We start from the raw sequence: 20,304 nt of genomic DNA on the forward strand, positions 1-20,304 counted from the left end.
GTAATACTCATCCTGTTTGGGAGATACATAAAAAAATAAGGTTATTAAGTTACTTTGACAAACATTCCACATATGTCTAATTTATTTTAATTTTGTTGGCAAATATTTTCTTATGCCATGTATCAGAAAGATATTTTTTTTCTCCTGAGGAATACACACTGAATCACCATATTTATATACTTTTCATAAATACAGCAAAAAACCTTATCTAAGAAATTCATTTTCAAACTCTTTTGGCTTGACACATAACTTCGGTCTATTTATTGCTCTTCAAGAATAACATTTAATTTAAACAATTTATTCTGCAATAGTGACAAATCTAAGGTTTTCTGTTAGGAAATCACATCTCATTTGCCTCCTGTAGTTTAGCTCAGTGAACTCTAAAAATAAAATTTCAAATAATAGTAGATATACATTGAGTTACTCCTAAATAATACTTCAGAACACAACAGGCCTTATAGTAAATCTGAATGCAGGAATGATTCCCTACAGATACCAGAGACCCACCACAGTCATTGTATTATTAGTTACACCAGGAAGCCTTGTCACAGTGCGTGACTGCTGAACCTGGAAATATTCTGAAATGTCACAGACCAAATCTCCATTGCTATATAGAATCTACAGAGACCCATAAAGGTATTTTAAGTTGCATTGACATTTCTGCTTCCTTAAAAACTTCAGCTTTCAATTTGTTTTGTGAGATTAAGAGTCATTTATGGTTTGTCTCCCTCCCAATCCCATCTTGTTTCATTTATTCTTCTCCTATCCCCCTACCCCCCCATGTTGCTTCTCCATGTCCTCATATCAGGGAGATCATATGATAGTTGTCTTTCTCCGATTGACTTATTTCACTAAGCATGATACGCTCTAGTTCCATCCACGTCGTCGCAAATGGCAAGATTTCATTTCTTTTGATGGCTGCATAGTATTCCATTGTGTATATATACCACATCTTCTTTATCCATGGGAGGTGGGATTGGGAGAGGGGGAGCGGGCTATGGACATTGGGGAGGGGAGGCGAACCATAAGAGACTATGGACTCTGAAAAACAACCTGAGGGTTTTGAAGGGTCAGGGGTGGGAGGTTGGGGGAACAGGTGGTGGGTAATGGGGAGGGCACGTTTTGCATGGAGCACTGGGTGTTGTGCAAAAAGAATGAATACTGTTACGCTGAAAAAATAAATAAAATGGAAAAAAAAATAGGAAAAAACTTCAGCTTTCAAGAAGCTAATGTTATCTGGGTCTATTGTTTCCTTCTTTCTATATTGTATGCATACCATTTCTTGGTAAAACTCTTAAATAGCTATAAATTGTGTTTGATTCAAGGAGTTTATGGATTACATATGAATATAGAAGACTAAATTAGGTATTGAATAATTTAGAGAAAAAAAAGTCACATTTTTCAAGATGTTTAAATATGCACAGATCCTAAGCACTAACAACAACAAAAATACATTATTTATTTTATAAAATAGGTGTTTAATTTGATAATAATGAAAAAAATTCACAATGTTAAACTACAGAAATAGTATTATAAATGTTAAGAAACTTTTCATTTACACATTATCAGAATTGCTAATCAGGTAAAAATGTAAAATTTAATCACATTAAAAAGAAAACTAGAACTGTGTTTTAAACTTTAAAGTATGAACAGGACAATAGAGGCAATAATCTAGATAAGAAATTAAACCAAAAAACTTCCAATGATCATTTCCAAATTTTTAAGCATTTTTTTTTTAAGTAGGTTCCACATGGATCTGGTGTGGAGCCTAACATGGGGTTTGAACTCATGACCCTGAGATCAAGGCCTGAACTGAGATCAAGAGTTGGGCACTTAACTGACTGAGCTACGCTGGCACCCCATTTTTAATGACAAACATTTTTGCCTGATTATTGGGATAATTTTTGTAAATTCTCTACTGTGTATAGGCACAGATTTAAAACCAGTAAGAAAATGGGGCAAAAAAAATCTAGTTGTACATTCGGGAAATAATAGTTTATTAAAATCACTGATTTAATGCTTACTTGTGTTTATAATAATGATGTCTATGTTACATTAATACAAAACTAATTTTTATTTGGAAAAAATTGTTTAAGCTCTTCTATCCTGTTAAGTGTTAGTTGAACAGTTAGGCAATCAGAATGAGGGTCCCCAAAAAGAAAATATGGAGTCAGGACAGCTAAAATCACACTGACCTCCTGTTTTGCAGCTTAGACAGGACCACACTGACTTTCTGCTTTGCAGCCTTTGCAGAAATGACTTCTGCAAAACGTCCTAAAATAAAACAGTTAACCACAAAAGCACAAGTCAATATCACAGGCAAGGGGCAGTTAAGACTTAAGCCATCCAAAAAAAATGGATTTGTCAGTATATAAACATTAACCTAATAGGTAGGTAGATAATGTGACCAAAGCCCTAATTGCTTAAGATAGTTCTGCAAAAGAACTCATAAAACCCCCTAAACTTAGAAACAATGGCAACCCACTCAAATCCCCCTCCCTCTCTGGGAGCTTTGTACTCTTGCTCAATAAACTTTGCTACGCACCACTATTGGTCTGGTCTACCTCTTCATTCTTCGAAGTGGTGTGACCAAGAATTGCGGGGACTAAGGGAACACAAAATCCTGTAATACCAAGTATATCTAGAAAACAATTTCCTTAGTTAGATTTCCGAAAGTGTTTGGAATTTTGTAGATTCTTTTGTTTTATTGTGCCTCAGAATTTGCACTGTGTTATAAAATGATTTCATGGAGGACCTAGCCTCTGAGGAGATCCCTTCGGAGTAGGTACAGGGAAAATGCTAATACCTGTCCATCATCAGCATTCTATTTCAACTGGCATCAGAATGTTGGCTTTCTCATGGGGTATATCGTGGCCTATTTTGAAGCCACCCTCTTAAGATATACATAGCGCACAGTCCATATCCTGACTTGACAGCACAACTAGGTTAAAGCAGTAAAAACTTGTACACCCAGACCTACTTCATTTTCCTCTCTCCTTACTACACTCTTTGTGGTTCATTCAGTAAACCACCAGTCTTCAAAATTCCTCAAAAAGAAAACCAACAGGAAGCTTCAATAGATACATAGTCCCAAACTACCAAGGACAGAAGTCAATTTCTTAAGACTATTCCCCTCCCATGGCAGTTCTGGGATGGATCTAAGAGTTTTTGCAGTTTTGATACAGCTAACCCGAAATTATCTATGTCAGCTCTCCCTTTGGTAAAAATCCCTAGTGTTTCTGAGAATGAGCTCCCTTCAGTTACTTTAGTGAGCTACCCCTCAGCACCAACAGACTCATTTTTCTTCCTTTAAGTTCTCCATTTTCTGCCTATATGGCTGAATTGGTGGGAATTAAGGTTGAAACACTAGTTTGGATATCCTCCAAACAAGTAGGTGGAGTCCAGGGTAGGCTCAGGGTAGAACTCCGGCAGCTTCATAATTGTTTTATAATGTTAATGGACATCTTGTTTATTGTTTTTAAAACTGAAAAGAAAAAAAAGACCAGTTTTACATATTGTAATATATTTCAGCTACTCCACTGATATAACTAGAACTTTTCTGTAATTCATGAATGAAAGGGAGGGTGAGCTGGGAAGAAGAAACACTACAAACCTTACAAAAGAGAAATAAAAATCTTTTAATGTGTATAAAGATTATATTCTGTGAACATATAGCCATAAAGGGGTATGCTAATATAAATATAAAATTGGATATATATTTTGTGTGATTATGAATAAACACTAAGATTTGATGTTCAGTTTATTAGCTCTGAGTGAAACCTGACTGCCTGTAATCTTTCATGAATATTTCACTTCATTTATTCTATAATACACTTGGGGATGTGTATTATATTTGTCTTCCATTTTCCCTGCCTTCAACCAAGCATACACTCATATGTGTGCAATGGAGGGTCAAATAAAAATTATTACATAAGTCAATCGGAGAAAGACAACTATCATATGATCTCCCTGATATGAGGACATGGAGAAGCAACATGGGGGGTTAGGGGGATAGGAGAAGAATAAATGAAACAAGATGGGATTGGGAGGGAGACAAACCATAAATGACTCTTAATCTCACAAAACAAACTGGGGGTTGCTGGGGGGAGGCGGGGTTGGGAGAGGGGGAGGGGTTCATGGACATTGGGGAGGGTATGTGCTATCGTGAGTGCTGTGGAGTGTATAAACCTGGCGATTCACAAACCTGTACCCCTGGGGATAAAAATACATTATATGTTTATAAAAAAAAAATTGGAAGGGGAGGTGAACCTTAAGAGACTATGGACTCTGAAAAACAACCTGAGGGTTTTGAAGGGTCAGGGGTGGGAGGTTGGGGGAACAGGTGGTGGGTAATAGGGAGGGCACGTTTTGCATGGAGCACTGGGTGTTGTGCAAAAACAATGAATACTGTTACGCTGAAAAAATAAATAAATTTAAAAAAAAGTTAAAAAAATATTACATAATTCTTAAATTAAGACTCTTAATCTCACAAAACAAACTGGGGGTTGCTGGGGGGAGGTGGGATTGGGAGAGGGGGAGCAGGCTATGGACATTGGGGAAGGGAGGCGAACCATAAGAGACTATGGACTCTGAAAAACAACCTGAGGGTTTTGAAGGGTCAGGGGTGGGAGGTTGGGGGAACAGGTGGTGGGTGATGGGGAGGGCACGTTTTGCATGGAGCACTGGGTGTTGTGCAAAAAGAATGAATACTGTTACGCTGAAAAAATTAATAAAAAGGGAAAAAAAAATTTAAAATAAAGTCCCAAAGGGGTATCTACCACTGCCAAATTCAAAAAAAAAAAAAAAAAAAAAAAGAATTTAAAGTGGCAGAATAACCTACTGAGAAATTAACTGTCTAGTTTTGTTTCATTTTTTTCTGTGATAGCACAACAAAATGGAAAAATGTTATTCTGTTCCACCCTCCTTTTGTAGCAGGGAGCTCTCTTTTTGTGTCCTTGGATTCTGGATTTCTTTATTTCCTGGGTAAAGGCACGGAGAGAGTTTTCTTATGTGTTAATGGGCAATGAAGAGAAGTTTTTGGGCAGAATATAAAAATAATATGTATTAAAAAGTAAAATCCCCTATGTTTCCCTATGCCCATTCCAATTTTTTGAGCACACTTAATTCACTTGACTGACAGGGACTGTAGCATCTGTGCACGTTGTCACTTAAAATTCTATGGTTCTCCAAGGACTCTTATTTCTCTAATCTCCCTATGGATGGCTTTCGTTCATTATGACAATTCCAGACTTTCTAGACATCACTTACTCCTTCTGGCATGGTCTCAGAATTTCAGGAGATACACAGAATTCTAATTCCCTCAGAAGAAACCAAAAGAAACACACACACACACACACACACACACTAACATCTTTCCCTTTTTTGTTGTTTTAATAAATCTATGAAAATGTATCTGTGCTTTCCAATATGGTAGTCACCAGCCATATATTGCTTTTGAGCACTTAAAATGTACCCAGTGCACTAAAGAACTAAATTTTCACTTTCATATAATTTTAATTAGCTTAAAATTAAATTTAGTTAGTTGATGTAGCTTGTGGATACCACAAGACAGTGGGATTTTACAGGAAAAGTCAGTTTTATTTTGTGAAGCATTATGTGAAGAAATATTTTAGAGGAAGTATACATATTTTCATGGCAGTTACAGACATGTGGAAACTTCTGTTTTGTTTGTAAGAACAAATTAAAAATGGGAAAATGTCAGTTAAAGCTAAAAACTTGCACTGATTGCTTAGAAAGAAAGAATGAGCCACATAATTTTCTGATACAAAGAGGATAAGGGAAAGTAAAAGATTTCATAACATGTAGATGATTAAAGATTTTATAAAACTAGTCTTTTTAGAGATGTTATGAAATGATGAAAAGAAAACCTCACTCTAACATTTGAGTCTTCATAAAATTGATCACATGATAATCAATGTGCGTGACTAAGTTATCTTAGAATCTGAAAATTCACAAGGTGCAAGTACATGAAAGGTACACGAAATCTTCAATCTTAAATATAAGGCAGTATGTTTTCTCTTTGAGTTGGCTGTGAAAACCCTGTGTATTCTACACATCGAGTAGAAAGCACAAGTCATGGAAAGGGGGATTCTGTTTTTCAGTTAGCACATAATCTGAACCTGATAATCAGACCTCAATACTTTTATTGAGATTACAGTTTTGTTTTCCCTCAACATCATAAATTTAACAAGGACTATTGGAAATAAAAATAAAATCACAATGTAGCTGTTAAATTATTCTGCTTTCTTGAGGACTTTCTGAAAATTTATATTAATAGGAATACATGTAACATTTTATAATTATGCTAAGATGTGTACAGAAAATAACTGTGAAGTTCTTATTTATCTAGTAGGGAGTTTATACTTCTTTAGTAAAGTTATATCTATAATTTTTTTGCTTCACTTCACATTTAAGTGATTACCAATGAGTTTAAGATTGCTAAAAAAGTCAGTGTGTTTTATGTTTTAAAATTATAGACATAACTATCTGAAATGAAGATAGTTAATAGTGATATTAAGAACTTTTTTTGTTTTCTAGAAATTATCCACTAATATTCATTTACATTAAATATAATTTAATAAAATTTCTAGTCATGAACTTTGAAAGTTCACTAAAAGATATTGAAGATGAATAACTAAATATTTTATCATACTTGAATATTTATGTCAGTATTTCATTTGGGAAAATGTTTTCCTGTAGACTAATGTTGTGTATTTCACTATATACTATATTTGTCTCCAGAACTAATTAGCAAGAGTTATGGAGTAAATCCTCTCTGATATAAAATATCAATTACATTTCCCTTATGCACCAGTATCTCCTTTTGTCTTTTGTTTAGATACTGTTGCCGCATGACTGTGTGTTTTCATGTGTATCTCACAAAATAATCCATGTGAAGCCTAGTGAAGGGAATGCTATGTTTTCTGTTAATTCAATGATAGTTTCAAAACTAAGCATTCATGGGGTGCCTGGTGGCTCAGTCATTTAAGTGTCTGACTCTTGATTTAGGCTCAGGTCATGATCTCACGGTTTGTGTGATCGAGCTCTGCATCAGGCTCTATGCTCAGTGGGGAGTTTACTTGAAGATTCTCTCCCTCTGCCTGTCACCCCACTTATACAAGTGTGTGTGTGCATGCTCTCTCCTGCTCTCTAAAATAAATAAATAAATCTTAAAAAGACCTAAGTGCTAATGGAGAAATTAGGGAAAGTATAGACAAAGCCTTTTTTTTTTTTTTAAAGATTTTATTTATTTATTTGAGAGAGAGAGATCACAAGTAGGCAGAGAGGCAGACAGAGAGAGAGAGGAGGAAGCAGGCTCCCCGATGAGCAGAGAGCCCGATGAGGGACTCGATCCCAGGACCTTGAGATCATGACCTGAGCCGAAGGCAGCAGCTTAAACCACTGAGCCACCCAGGCACCCCAAAGCCTTTTTTTTTTTTTTGCATTGTGTATGATATGAATAAAAATTAAGTCATTCACTTTCTATTGGGTTTGTTCATCATGACATAATATATTCCAAGAAGGTCATACATAATCCTAACTGAGCCAACTTTCTGAAAAGAATATTATTTATCTCATTTGCTCTCTCTCAAATAATATTTTTACTGTCACACGTTACTCTTTTAAAGTGTATCTTCAATGTTTTTTTTTTTCAGTATTTAAATTTATTTATTTTTTCAGCGTAACAGTATTCATTGTTTTTGCACAACACCCAGGGCTCCATGCAATACGTGCCCTCCCAATTACCTACCAACTGTTCCCCCAACCTCCCACCCCCGACCCTTCAAAACCCTCAGATTGTTTTTCAGAGTCCATAGTCTCTTATGGTTCTCCTCCCCTTCCAATTTTTTTTTTTTTATAAACATATAATGTATTTTTATCCCCAGGGGTACAGGTCTGTGAATCGCCAGGTTTATACACTTCACAGCACTCACGATAGCACATACCCTCCCCAATGTCCATAACCACCCCCCTCCCCCTCTCCCAACCCCACCTCCCCCCAGCAACCACCAGTTTGTTCTGTGAGATTAAGAGTCATTTATGGTTTGTCTCCCTCCCAATCCCATCTTGTTTCATTTATTCTTCTCCTATCCCCCTAATCCCCCATGTTGCATCTCCATGTCCTCATATTAGGGAGATCATATGATAGTTGTCTTTCTCCGATTGACTTATTTCACTAAGCATGATACCCTCTAGTTCCATCCACGTCGTCGCAAATGGCAAGATTTCATTTCTTTTGATGGCTGCATAGTATTCCATTGTGTATATATACCACATCTTCTTTATCCATTCATCTGTTGATGGACATCTAGGTTCTTTCCATAGTTTGGCTATTGTAGACATTGCTGCTATAAACATTCGGGTACATGTGCCCCTTCGGATCACTGCGTTTGTATCTTTAGGGTAAATACCCAGTAGTGCGATTGTTGGGTCATAGGGTAAGAGACTCATGTAGCACATAATTCTATATCAATTTAATAGTCAGTACTCTCATGCTCCTGTAGATAGTCAAAATAAAGAGAACGTCAAGAACAGTTACATCAGCACTGACTCCATTCTTGTCCAAATATACCACATCCTACTCTAGTATCTTTAAAAAGATTATTTATTTATTTATTTGACAGAGAGAGAGACAGTGAGAGAGGGAACACAAGCAGAGGGAGTGGGAGAAGGCAAAGCAGACCTCCTGTGGAGCAGGGAGCCAGACCCAGGACCCTGGGATCATGACCTGAGCTGAAGGCAGACACTTAACGACTGAGCCACCTAGGCGCCCCTCTAGTATCATTATAAAGTGTGAAACATGCTTGTGACGACCCTTTCATGACTTTTAAAACATTTCAATTATTTACAATCTATTCCAACTCCTGCTTAGTACTTTACTTTTATGAGGAAATTGGAATTCTATTTTACCAGGGACCTGCCAATGTGGGCTGTGTTTGCATCAAAACTGTGAAGAAAGCGGTCCAGGTCATCATTGAGAAGTACTACACATGCCTGGGGAACAACTTCCACACCAAGTGTGTGTGTGAGGAGATTGTTGCTATTCCCAGCAAGAAACTGCAACAAGATAGCTGGCTGTGTCACACATCTGAAGTGAATGCAGAAATGCTCTGTGAGAGGTATCTCAATCAAGGATGAGGAGAGAGAAAGGAGAGATAATTATGTTCCTGAGGTCTCAGTCCTGGATCAGGATATCCTTGAAGTAGATCCTGACACTGAGGAAATGTTGAAATTCTTGGGCTTTGTCCAACCTGCAGGTCACTCAGCCTACAGTTGGGTTGAATTTCAAAATGCCATGTGGAGCCACTTGAATCCTTCTGCTGTTCTATAATTTCTTCAATAAATCTTGGAAAACAACAGCAGCAGCAGTAACAACAACAATAGAAATTGCAATAATGTTCCCTATTCTAAAATCATTTCCACATTTTAGAGGATTTCACTGTACCCATTTCATATACATGCACATACTCCAGCTTTCAATTACATAATGGGTAATAATGTTAAATAAACTTACAGATTTCCTTTGGTATTCTGTGTTCTGATAATCTATTACTATGTATATTACATAGAAAAATATCATTTTAACAATTTTCTGTGCTCAGGTTGTTTCATAGCAGTGCAGTTGCCATCATTTTTCCTGTTATTTTTATCACATGCATAATTTTTAAAGATACAGTTCCTTACAATAACTTTGAAGAAATTACTGCCCTTAAGAATTCCACTATATTATTAGTATGTTACTCAATAGGTACTTTTCAGGCATCTTCACTAAAATAAGCAATATCATTTCCTCTATCATTTTCCTCCATCCCTTTGTACTTCTTTCATAAGAAAATTTGAGCATGTGAATAAAATATTATAAATAGAATCTATTTTCTTTTTATTTTATTTTATTTATTTATTTGACAGAGAGAGAGATCACAAGTAGGCAGAGAGGCAGGCAGAGAGAGAGGAGGAAGCAGGCTCCCCGCGGAGCAGAGAGCCTGATGCGGGGCTCGATCCCAGGACCCTGAGATCTAGAATCTATTTTCAAATTAAGAAAGAAACAAACATATGTAAGATGATTTTCTGGGACACCTGGATGGCTCGGTCGGTTAGGCGACTGCCTTCGGCTCAGGTCCTCAGATTGAGCCCCGCATTGGGCTCCCTGTTCAGTAGGGGAGCCTGCTTCTCCCTCTTCCTCTGCTGTTCTGCTTGCTTGTGTTCTCTCGCTCTCTCTGTCAAATAAATAAGTAAAATCTTTCAAAAGAAAAAGATGATTTTCTAATGATTTCATAGTAAGGTTCTAACTATATTAATAACAATTGTTATAAAGGTACATATTTCTCTAATATATGTTTATAATATATCTAGCATGTGTTTATATCATAAAGATACTATAAAATAAAATATTCAGGATGGGGGAATTTTCTGAATTTTAAAGTAATGGAAAAACTCCCAAAGAAGAATGTCAGTAGACATTCATCATAAAATACCACAACTTCTCAATATAAGGAAACTGCAATTAAAAGACAAATAGCTATGGATCAAAATATTAAAATAAACATGTCAAAATCATTAGAGTTTAAATGCTTCATACAGATAAGGAAATACTAATGTGAGAATAAACGAGCACACTTTGAATTGACAATTCAGAAGAGAACAATTATGATATTTGCTATAAATATTCAAAACCATCTGAACATGAAGCAGCTGGCAAAATTACATTTTAACAGAAAATTTTCATTTCTAATTCCCTAATGCAGTCCTATAGGGAAGATATGAACTCTGGGGTTCAAGATATATATGTATATTTTTGTGATCACATCTTAGTAGCTCTTCAAAAATTTAGACTCTACAACATAACAAAATCTAACTTTTTCTCCTCTATGTGTACCTGGTGCTCTTTTTGATCCTTTCATGCTCTGCTTTTCAGCGGTGTCCTTAAGAAGGTCTTATTCTTGGATTTCAGTGTAACCTTACCATCTCTGCTATTAATTAACCTTTCTTTCTCTGAACTGGTTACACATTCAGTGTGCATGTTTGTCTTTCTTTGTTCTATTTGAGCAGTCTGTGAAATGTAGAAGAGGAACCAAGGCTCTCTCAGCAAAAGGGCACCAACTCTTTTTACAGCCTACTCCTTGGTTCATGGATTCTCAGCGGTCAGTTTGAGACCGTAATTGTGTTCGTGTGTCACCAAAGACTGTTCTCAGGGGCCTACCCTCAATTGCTTATTCCCTTACAGAATCCTAAATACCATTTCCAGTCCCTTTACCATTTAAGCTTTCAACTAAACAACTTCAAGATACAATTCTCAAGGGAGAACTGGAGGAGGGAAAAAAAGCGCAGTTGAAAACTAGCTTCTGTCATGTGTGAATTCAGATAACCAGGGGCCAAACTGCAGAAATTTCTATTGGCAAAACATATTCTGAAAGAAGAGGAAGGTAATTCAGATAACTATCACAAGCCCAGCAAGTTTCATTTATATAGATCTTAAGGGGGGGGGGTGTTAATGTTTTTCAATCAGAGTAACCATAGCGTGGCACTTGATTATTCAGTGCATACTAAAAATGGCTTAACATTCTACAGGAAAACATCACTCTTGTCATTTGTCTTAAAAATACACTGTTCTGGTTTAATTTGTTTTAAAGAAACAATCATGGTATTTAAATATAAGGAGTTTTTAGAAGTTAGTTCTATCAATGAAGTGATACTGATATTGATATTGATATTTTCTTCTAAACATAATTTGGGTAACAGAGATAACAGATCAGCAGTATACTATTTCATGTGACTTTGGGTCAAGTTAACTATGTCTTAACTAACTTCATTTTTAGCACTTAGTGGGAAGAACAATCATACTGCCTTGACCAGGCAAACCCAAAATCAGGAACAGGTGAGGCAATTTTGTTAGATGCCCCTTCTCCATCAGTTAAACATGGGGGGATCATGGAAGTTATGTTCATGCTATAATGGAAGACAGAACAGTGGATGGGAATTTGACTCTAAAAGACCCTTTAGATATGGAGGACTCTTCACCTGTCAATAAACAAAATTGTGTGGGAGCAGGTATCACACCAACTGTAGCACTAACCTTCAGAATGGATTCCTGACAGTCATTGATGATTCTCTGGTATGTGATTTCAAAGTCAGCATCCAAATTCCTTGGAGGCAAAGTAGTGTACCTTCTACCTTAAAGAGTTTGTGGAAACTCTTTGACCCATACAGAAGAGTCTGTCACCAGAAGCTGAATTACTAAATAAGGATTAGGGAACTTTAGTTCATATTGAAAGACAGACTATAATTGAGTTGAAGATCTTGGCCTGAGTCAATTTGAGTGGTCTGGAATTTTCAAAATAATGAGAACAACAAAAACAGGCAGTCCAATTTTTTTTAAAGGAAGATTTATGAGAGTTCACCAAAAATGGACTTTGTTGAGAAGTTTTTTGCTTTTGTTTTGTTTTCCTATATGTCAGGCAAGTCTTTCTCTGCTGAGAGGATGACTAAGTGAATACACTACTCTCTTGCTGTTTTTGTTATCTCAGACTTCTGATCCCTCAACTGCAATCCCAAGTCTGACTTTTTTCCTGGACTACTACTAAAAAGTGACATCAGAGACTGATGGAATAAACTGGCTTACAGATTTTTTCTTATTTTAGGGTTCCATCCGTTTTATTCTGAGTCACTATGTTACAGATTTTTCAAAACCAGAGTGCTGCTATTTTGCGGTATGCTCTGGCCATGCAGTTCATGGTGATCTTGATGTATGCTACAAATATACCTCAAAAAATTAGGAAATAAGGGTGAAAGTGACCATAAAGTTAAATGAATCAAGAAGGAAGGAGAATTGGGGATTGGTATCTGGGATTTCAGAGATCGCCTCAATTATAGAGAAAAACATGCCTGGGAGAGATTGAGGAGTTATTTTATATGTCTCAGTAAACATGATCAACTGAGAACTCACTTATTGTCCCATCAAATACAACCAATCTCTTGGTTATACTAGGAACCAGGGCCACCTCCTTAGTTAAAACTGAATACTTGCTGAAACAGAGAAGTGGTAAAATGGGCATTCTTTTATATTGCATTTAGAAGAGAAATGCAGCTATCTATACAGACATAAGCAATAAGACATCTCAACTTCCATGTTATTTGAATTATGTGAAAGCATAAGAAAAGTTGTAAAACTTTTCAGCTTATTTTAAGACAGTCATCAACTATATAAACACATCTAATTTTAAAAATCCCAGTACAATAAAATCCTAAAGTATTCATAAATATAATTTACTAGTGTTTCAAACAACAAATATCATGACAAAAGTAACATTTAATCCTGAAAGGCAATATGTATTTAATATCATTAGGTTTATATTATCAGTGATCATCTTAATAGTTTTCAAAAATCTGTGACACATTGAATTAAAGCATACATTTATTTAAAAATATGTAAAACTCTCAATATGCTAGAACTAACATACCATCATTGAAGATAACTCTTTTTAGAAGAGAATTAAGAAATTTGTGAGTGACAAATGTATAAACAGTTCCATCAGAGAGTTAATTTCCCCATGGCCTAGTGGTGATTGCTCTAATTGCACAGCGCATGATAAATAACCCAGCAAAATGTAGTGTATACTCCATGTTGTAAGAAAATAAACATTTAATTGACAGAAATTTATCAATAAGTGACAAATGTATAAATGGTTCTGTCTAGGTGAGCGGTTTCATTAATTGCACAGTGTACTGTAAATAATCCAGTAAAATATGGTATATACTCCATGTTGTAAGAAAACAAACATTTAATTACCCTGGGCAGACAGGGTAGACATACTTATGTATTTTTCCCTATACCTTTACCTAAGTTCAGTTAAAACCCAGGCATACATTATCTACAAAAATGAACATTCTGAAAGGTGAAGCAAAAAAGGCAGAAAGACTAAGGATCTTGAGATCTGAGGAATGACACAATGATGAGTTTCCTACATTTTCTTTTTGTCTCGTATATCCCAAACTTGGAGCTGGAGAAGACAGCAATCTAGAATAACACAGTTGCAGACAAAAATAAGAGTCCCAATAAATGCCTGATGTTTCCAACGCAAAGACAAGAAATTGGCTGTATAGTAAGAAAGAAAATTTTATATAACAAATACTTTATTGTAAAACAAAACAAAAGAAAAAGAACTATATGAAAAACCATGGCTACCCCTAACCCACCCAGCAAAAGCAGAGTGGGGAGCCTAGGTTTTCACTGTTTCCAAGTTGTAACAATGTGAACCAACTTCCTCCACTACCACAGAGAAGTGTCAGAGAAGGATGACTTGGGAGCCAATACAATCATTTCTTCTAGGTGGTAATAAGGACTCGGCATGTTATTAATGGTGAGCCTGAGGTAATGAGGCAGTGTTCCTCCTCCACTCCTCCTGGGAAAGCATTAGAGGGCTCTTAGAGAGTCAAAACTTTCACTCTTGCCAGCAGTAACAAGGATATCTTCCCCAACTTGGTGTAAGTGGAAAGCATGTAAAATGCTGGAAAAAAAAAAAGAAAAGGCAGAGTTTAGCACTCCTAGATAGGTAGCTATTAATGCAGGGATGGGAGGGTTCCAGAACTACCATTCCACAATAATAATGACTACCTCCTAATCTTGGGTATCAACACAGGCCAAGTGGGGAATTTGGACTTCTACTTTTCTGGCAATAATGATGTTGCACTTTGCCCTTTCTTTGCCAGAGGAGGGTCAGAACAAGCCAGTTAAAACAGGTTTAAATGAGATCCAGAGTTTCATAATCTCAAAATGTCCATTTAAGTATCAAATTATTCACCTACCAAGAATCAGAAAGATCTCAAATGGAATAAAAAAAGACAATCAATAGATACCAACACTAAAATAACAGAGGTGTTGGAATTATCTAACAAAGACTTTAAAACAATCACCACAACAGTGTTTAAATGAGTACTTATGAATATATTTGAAACAAATGAAAAATAGAGAGTTACTGCAAGGATACAGACATTCTCAGCAAAGAGACTGAAGCTATAAAGAAGAACCAAATGGAAATGATGGAACTGAAAAATCTGGTATCTAACATAACTCAGTAGATGGGCTCAAGAGCAGAATGGATGGAATAAAGGAGACAATTAATGAACCTAAAGACTAAGTGATAAAAATCCAATGAGAACAACAGAGAGAAAATAAACTGGAAAAAAAAAAAGGAACAGAAACACAGGCATTGGCATGGGTGAAAGAAAAAGTTCACATTGGTATAATTGGAGTCCAAGAAGGAAATTAAAAAAAAAAAAAAAAAAGATAAGGCTGAAAGAGTACTTGAAGAAATAATGGCTGAAGAATCCTCTAATTTGACAAAAGGGAAACCCACAATTTTAAGGTGAGCAAATCTGAAACAAGATAAAACAAAAGATATCAACACCAAGAGACATCATACTCAAACTCTGAATACTAATGACAAAGAAAAATCTTGGAAGTTCCATTGAGAAACAACATTTTAACTATCAGGCAAAAATAATTCTCATGACAGCAGGTTTCCCACAGAAACCATGAAAGCCAGAAAGAAAGAATTGTCAGCCCAGAATCATATATTGAAGGAAAATATTCTTCAGGAATGAGGGGGAAATCAAGACATCCTGAAGAAAGAAATTGCAGTGAATAAGAACTGATAAAAAAAAATCCGAATCTCCAAAAATCGTATGGAACATACTCGACAGCATTTTTCAGCAGGTAAATACAAATTAACTCCTCTGTGATATACTATGTTGCACCTACCAGGATAGCTAAAACTAAATAGGTTTATAATATTAATTACTTATAAATATATGAAGGATCTAGAATGCTCATTCACTGTTGGTGGTGGTTAAACTGGCTATAAGAATTAGGAAAACTGTATTATTAAAGCTAAACATATGCCAACATTATGACTCAACAAATCCACTGCTGCTGTCTACCCAAAAGGCATGTATGTATTTATTCTCAAAATCACATATAAAAGAATGCTTGCAATAGCTTTATTCATAATATTTACAAACTAGAAAGAACTCGTAAATCTTTCTACAGGAAAATGGATGAGCTGTTCTAGTCAGATAATAAAATACTATACACCTATAAAAGGATAAAATTCTGATATGCAGAATAATATGGATTAACAGACATTATATTGAGCAAAAGAAGCAGACACAAATGAAATTATATCCTATAAATCCATTTATATGAATTTTAAGAACTAACAACACATCAATGACTATAAAGGTCAGAATAATTAAAAAATTCTGAGGGTATTAATTAGGAGAATGAAATTTATAGATCTGGGATCTAATATTGGACATTATCTATGTAATCTGTATCTGATATTGGTTATTGTATATGTGAATAGTCTTTGAGATCTACATTTAAGTTTTGTGTACAGGCGCAGTTGAGTTAAACTGGCTTAACTATGTTTCCTAACTCTGAAAGTTAACTTGCTCATTATTTGAACTTGAGGTTTTCAAATTTCAGAGTCCATAGTAATCTCCATTATGTCATATTGCCCTCCTAAGATACATAGTGCCATCTAGATCTAATTCTACAGCTCAGCGGCCCTAGAAAGTAGAATAGAATTTATCCTGATTAAGAACACTGAAGAAAGAATACGAATATAGGGGCAACAATTCAATATGATTCACTTGATATTCGGCATAGAATATCACTTTAAATGGAGGACCACTTATGATTAAAAATTGTAATTTCTCTTCTCATATTGAGTAGAAAGTAAAAGAATAGTTCTTTTGTTACCCGCATAGATGCAGATTCAATAGTAATACCAATGAACTATTCAAAAAGTAGGTTTTTTTCAATAAATATATAAATTGTTTTGGTAACACCAGAAGACTAAGTTTTTAATCTAATACTTTAAAAGGTAACTATCACATATAGGGAAATAGGATATTAAAATAATATCTAATATTAATGCAGTTAGATATAATATTCCTTAGGTGTTCCTTCAGATTAAGGTGTTCTCTCTGAGTCTTTCCCAACCCTTGCTCATATGGTTATCTAATTCTCTCACATTTTTAATTATCTCCTTTATGCTGAAAATTGTCAATATTAAGGCAGCTTTCTCCTCTGCTCTCCCTTTACTATTTGGACATTTAATGGATGCTTCCAGAACAAAATGTCCTATAATAAGGTCATTAACCTCTTCTGTAAACCTAATTTTGTATTCTCAGCATTATATTGCAGTGCCACAGTTAACCCACTCATCCAGCTAAGAATATTGTGTCATAGTTGGTCTCTTCAATTTCATAACTGTCCATTTCCATTCCCTTTATGTCTTGGATTATATGCTCAGTAGTTCTCTACACACAACAAACTGTGGTTTCTTAGCTTTCTGATTATTACTATTTTTAAATCAATTTTTTAGAAGAAACTCACCCTCGTACCCTTTCGTATACTCTGTACATATTATACTTATTTCCATTTGGCTAATTAGGTATTTAATTTACCTATCTTTTCTATTGGACTGTAACTGCATGGACTATGCATCTAGTCTCTTCTCATCAAGACTGTCCCATAAAGGAGAGTTCTCAGGTGAAGAAGATGGTATTAAAAACTCTTAGTATGGGACCCCTGGGTGGCTCAGTGGGTTAAGGCCTCTGCCTTTGGGCTCAGGTCATGATCCCAGAGTCCTTGGATCAAGCTCCGCATCAGGCTCTCTTCTCCGCAAGGGAGTCTCCTTCCCCCTCTCTCTCCCTGCCTGCCTCTCTGCCTACTTGTGATCTCTTTCTCCCTATCAAATAAATAAATAAAATCTTAAAAAAAAACAAACTTAGTACTATTCATTGCACACCAAAATCAGTGTACCCCTTATGAAAGCAGATTACATATCTGAATTAAGAAAGAACATGTCTACAAAATTCAAGACTTCCTTTGTTTAGAAATCAAGCTGCTAGGTTGCTTTTCTTATTTCTACATAATAAATTGAGATAAGCCATTCCTTTCTTATTCCAAATGAGATCTGAAATTTATTACTTGAAATCACACTTATTCACAATTTCTGCTCTCAAAAATTAAGAAGAGTGTCAGAACACTTCCTCATACTGTTGGTAAGGATGACCAATTAAATTCACAGATATTTGGCTTTAGCAGTGGAAAATCCTTCTGCCAGCCTCATTCTTAACTAAAGGAGCCACACTTCATTTTCTTTGTCATAAGACCAATGGGATACTTGAAGAAGGTAGAAGCAATGGGTAGTAGTTGTACCATACTTGGGAGTATATTTGGTACAGTAAAAGGAAATAGGGTCTTTTGGTGTTTTACAATTATTTTTTAAATTTTGATGAAAGGATGAAAGTACTATCTAGCCCATAGAGTGACAGGAGCCCCAGTTTGACTGACATGAATTCACAGAGTTTTTTTACTTTTGATTTTCTAAATAAAGAATATATAAATAAGAAACCAAATATAAAATGTTTATCTTTTTGAATATATAACCCTTTTAATTTTCGTTTTGAAAGGGAAGAGTCAACACTTGACCATGTAACCTGAACCATGTTTTCCGAAAGTTTGATTTGCCGAATCCTGATTTGAGCAGCTGCTTAATAGGAATTGAATAATAGAAAGACTTATATGATCATTTATTCTTCTCCTATCCCCCTACCCCCCCATGTTGCTTCTCCATGTCCTCATATCAGGGAGATCATATGATAGTTGTCTTTCTCCCATTGACTTATTTCACTAAGCATGATACGCTCTAGTTCCATCCACGTCGTCGCAAATGGCAAGATTTCATTTCTTTTGATGGCTGCATAGTATTCCATTGTGTATATATACCACATCTTCTTGATCCATTCATCTGTTGATGGACATCTAGGTTCTTTCCATAGTCTGGCTATTGTAGACATTGCTGCTACAAGATGGGATTGGGAGGGAGACAAACCATAAATGACTCTTAATCTCACAAAACAATCTGGGGGTTGCTGGGGGGAGGTGGGATTGGGAGAGGGGGAGCGGGCTATGGACATTGGGGAGGGGAGGCGAACCATAAGAGACTATGGACTCTGAAAAACAACCAGAGGGTTTTGAAGGGACAGGGGTGGGAGGTTGGGGGAACAGGTGGTGGGTGATGGGGAGGGCACGTTTTGCATGGAGCACTGGGTGTTGTGCAAAAAGAATGAATACTGTTACGCTGAAAAAATTAATAAAAAGGGAAAAAAAAAAAGACTTATATGATCAAACACATTTGAGAAATAAATAACTAAGCAAAGTTAAATATGTTGCTCCTCTTTCTGAGTTAGAGCACTGGGTATGCAAATATGCCTTAAAAACTGTTAGCATATGTAGATTTTCCACGTGTATTTGAACATTGTACTTTTTTCCACGGACTCTCAGAATAAAAGAATTTTATAGAACTAATGTTACATGAAGTATATCTTGCAAAATACTGCCAGAAACTAACCATATCTATCTTTCCATTTCTTCCTAATATTTCTGCCTTTTTATAAAAATGTTCCCTTTTCGTTCTTTTGTTCTTGTTTGTTTAGTTTTCTGACCTTACTAAGCATCCACTGAGCATGGCAAAACAGGAGGTAGAAGCTATTTTTTGCTGTGACAACCTGAGTAACCTGAAAGTGTAAGGGCATAAGAAGAAATAGAAGATGCTATTCTAAAAAAAAATGGTCTGCTACATACTTTGTACACCCATTTCATTAAAATATAAATGACTACATAGAATGTCAACCTAAAGTACATCTTGGCCCCAAAGCCCTTTTGGGTAGCCATATAAACTATTCAGGGATTTTATAAACCTCTAAACTGTCATAATCCACATAGTAGCATTTAGGTACTTGAGTTTAAGTAAAATATAAAGCGTCTTCAAAAAAAATCACAAAAGAGGTTAAAAATGCCATGAAACTGCACTAGAGTTAATGGTAAATGGCTTCTCCCTCATCAGTATCTTTCTGTCCCACCTTTGAATGAATATCAAGCTGGATTAATACTCAATGATTATGTCTTTAGTTAGCTTCTTTCCATAATAAGAAAGTTCACCAGTAAGTCATAATGGATAATCATCCCGAGATGATTTATTTAAATATTCAGCCTGATATTACCTATTACTCTTTTATATCATAGAATTAATAAGTGGCATCCAAAATTCAGTATTTCTAATAAATGAGATTTCTCTGCTATGAAATAATTTCCCATAAGTTGGTTAATCATTTAAAGTAAAGCACAGCATCCTGCAATGACCTTTTCCTCTCTAAACTGTGATTGTTTAAGTCAGGCTAAATCATGCTATGCTGTATTTTATATGTATGTTC

General features: G+C 35.6%; 1 pseudogene; it reads left to right on the forward strand.

Annotated features, from left to right (window-relative positions):
• The first annotated feature begins 478 nt into the window (after positions 1 to 478).
• LOC123946330 lies at positions 479 to 9,332 on the forward strand (annotated as a pseudogene).
• The last annotated feature ends 10,972 nt before the right edge of the window (positions 9,333 to 20,304 follow it).

Source organism: Meles meles, chromosome 7 (assembly GCF_922984935.1).
Source record: "Meles meles chromosome 7, mMelMel3.1 paternal haplotype, whole genome shotgun sequence".
In the NCBI taxonomy this organism is placed as follows: domain Eukaryota; kingdom Metazoa; phylum Chordata; class Mammalia; order Carnivora; family Mustelidae; genus Meles; species Meles meles.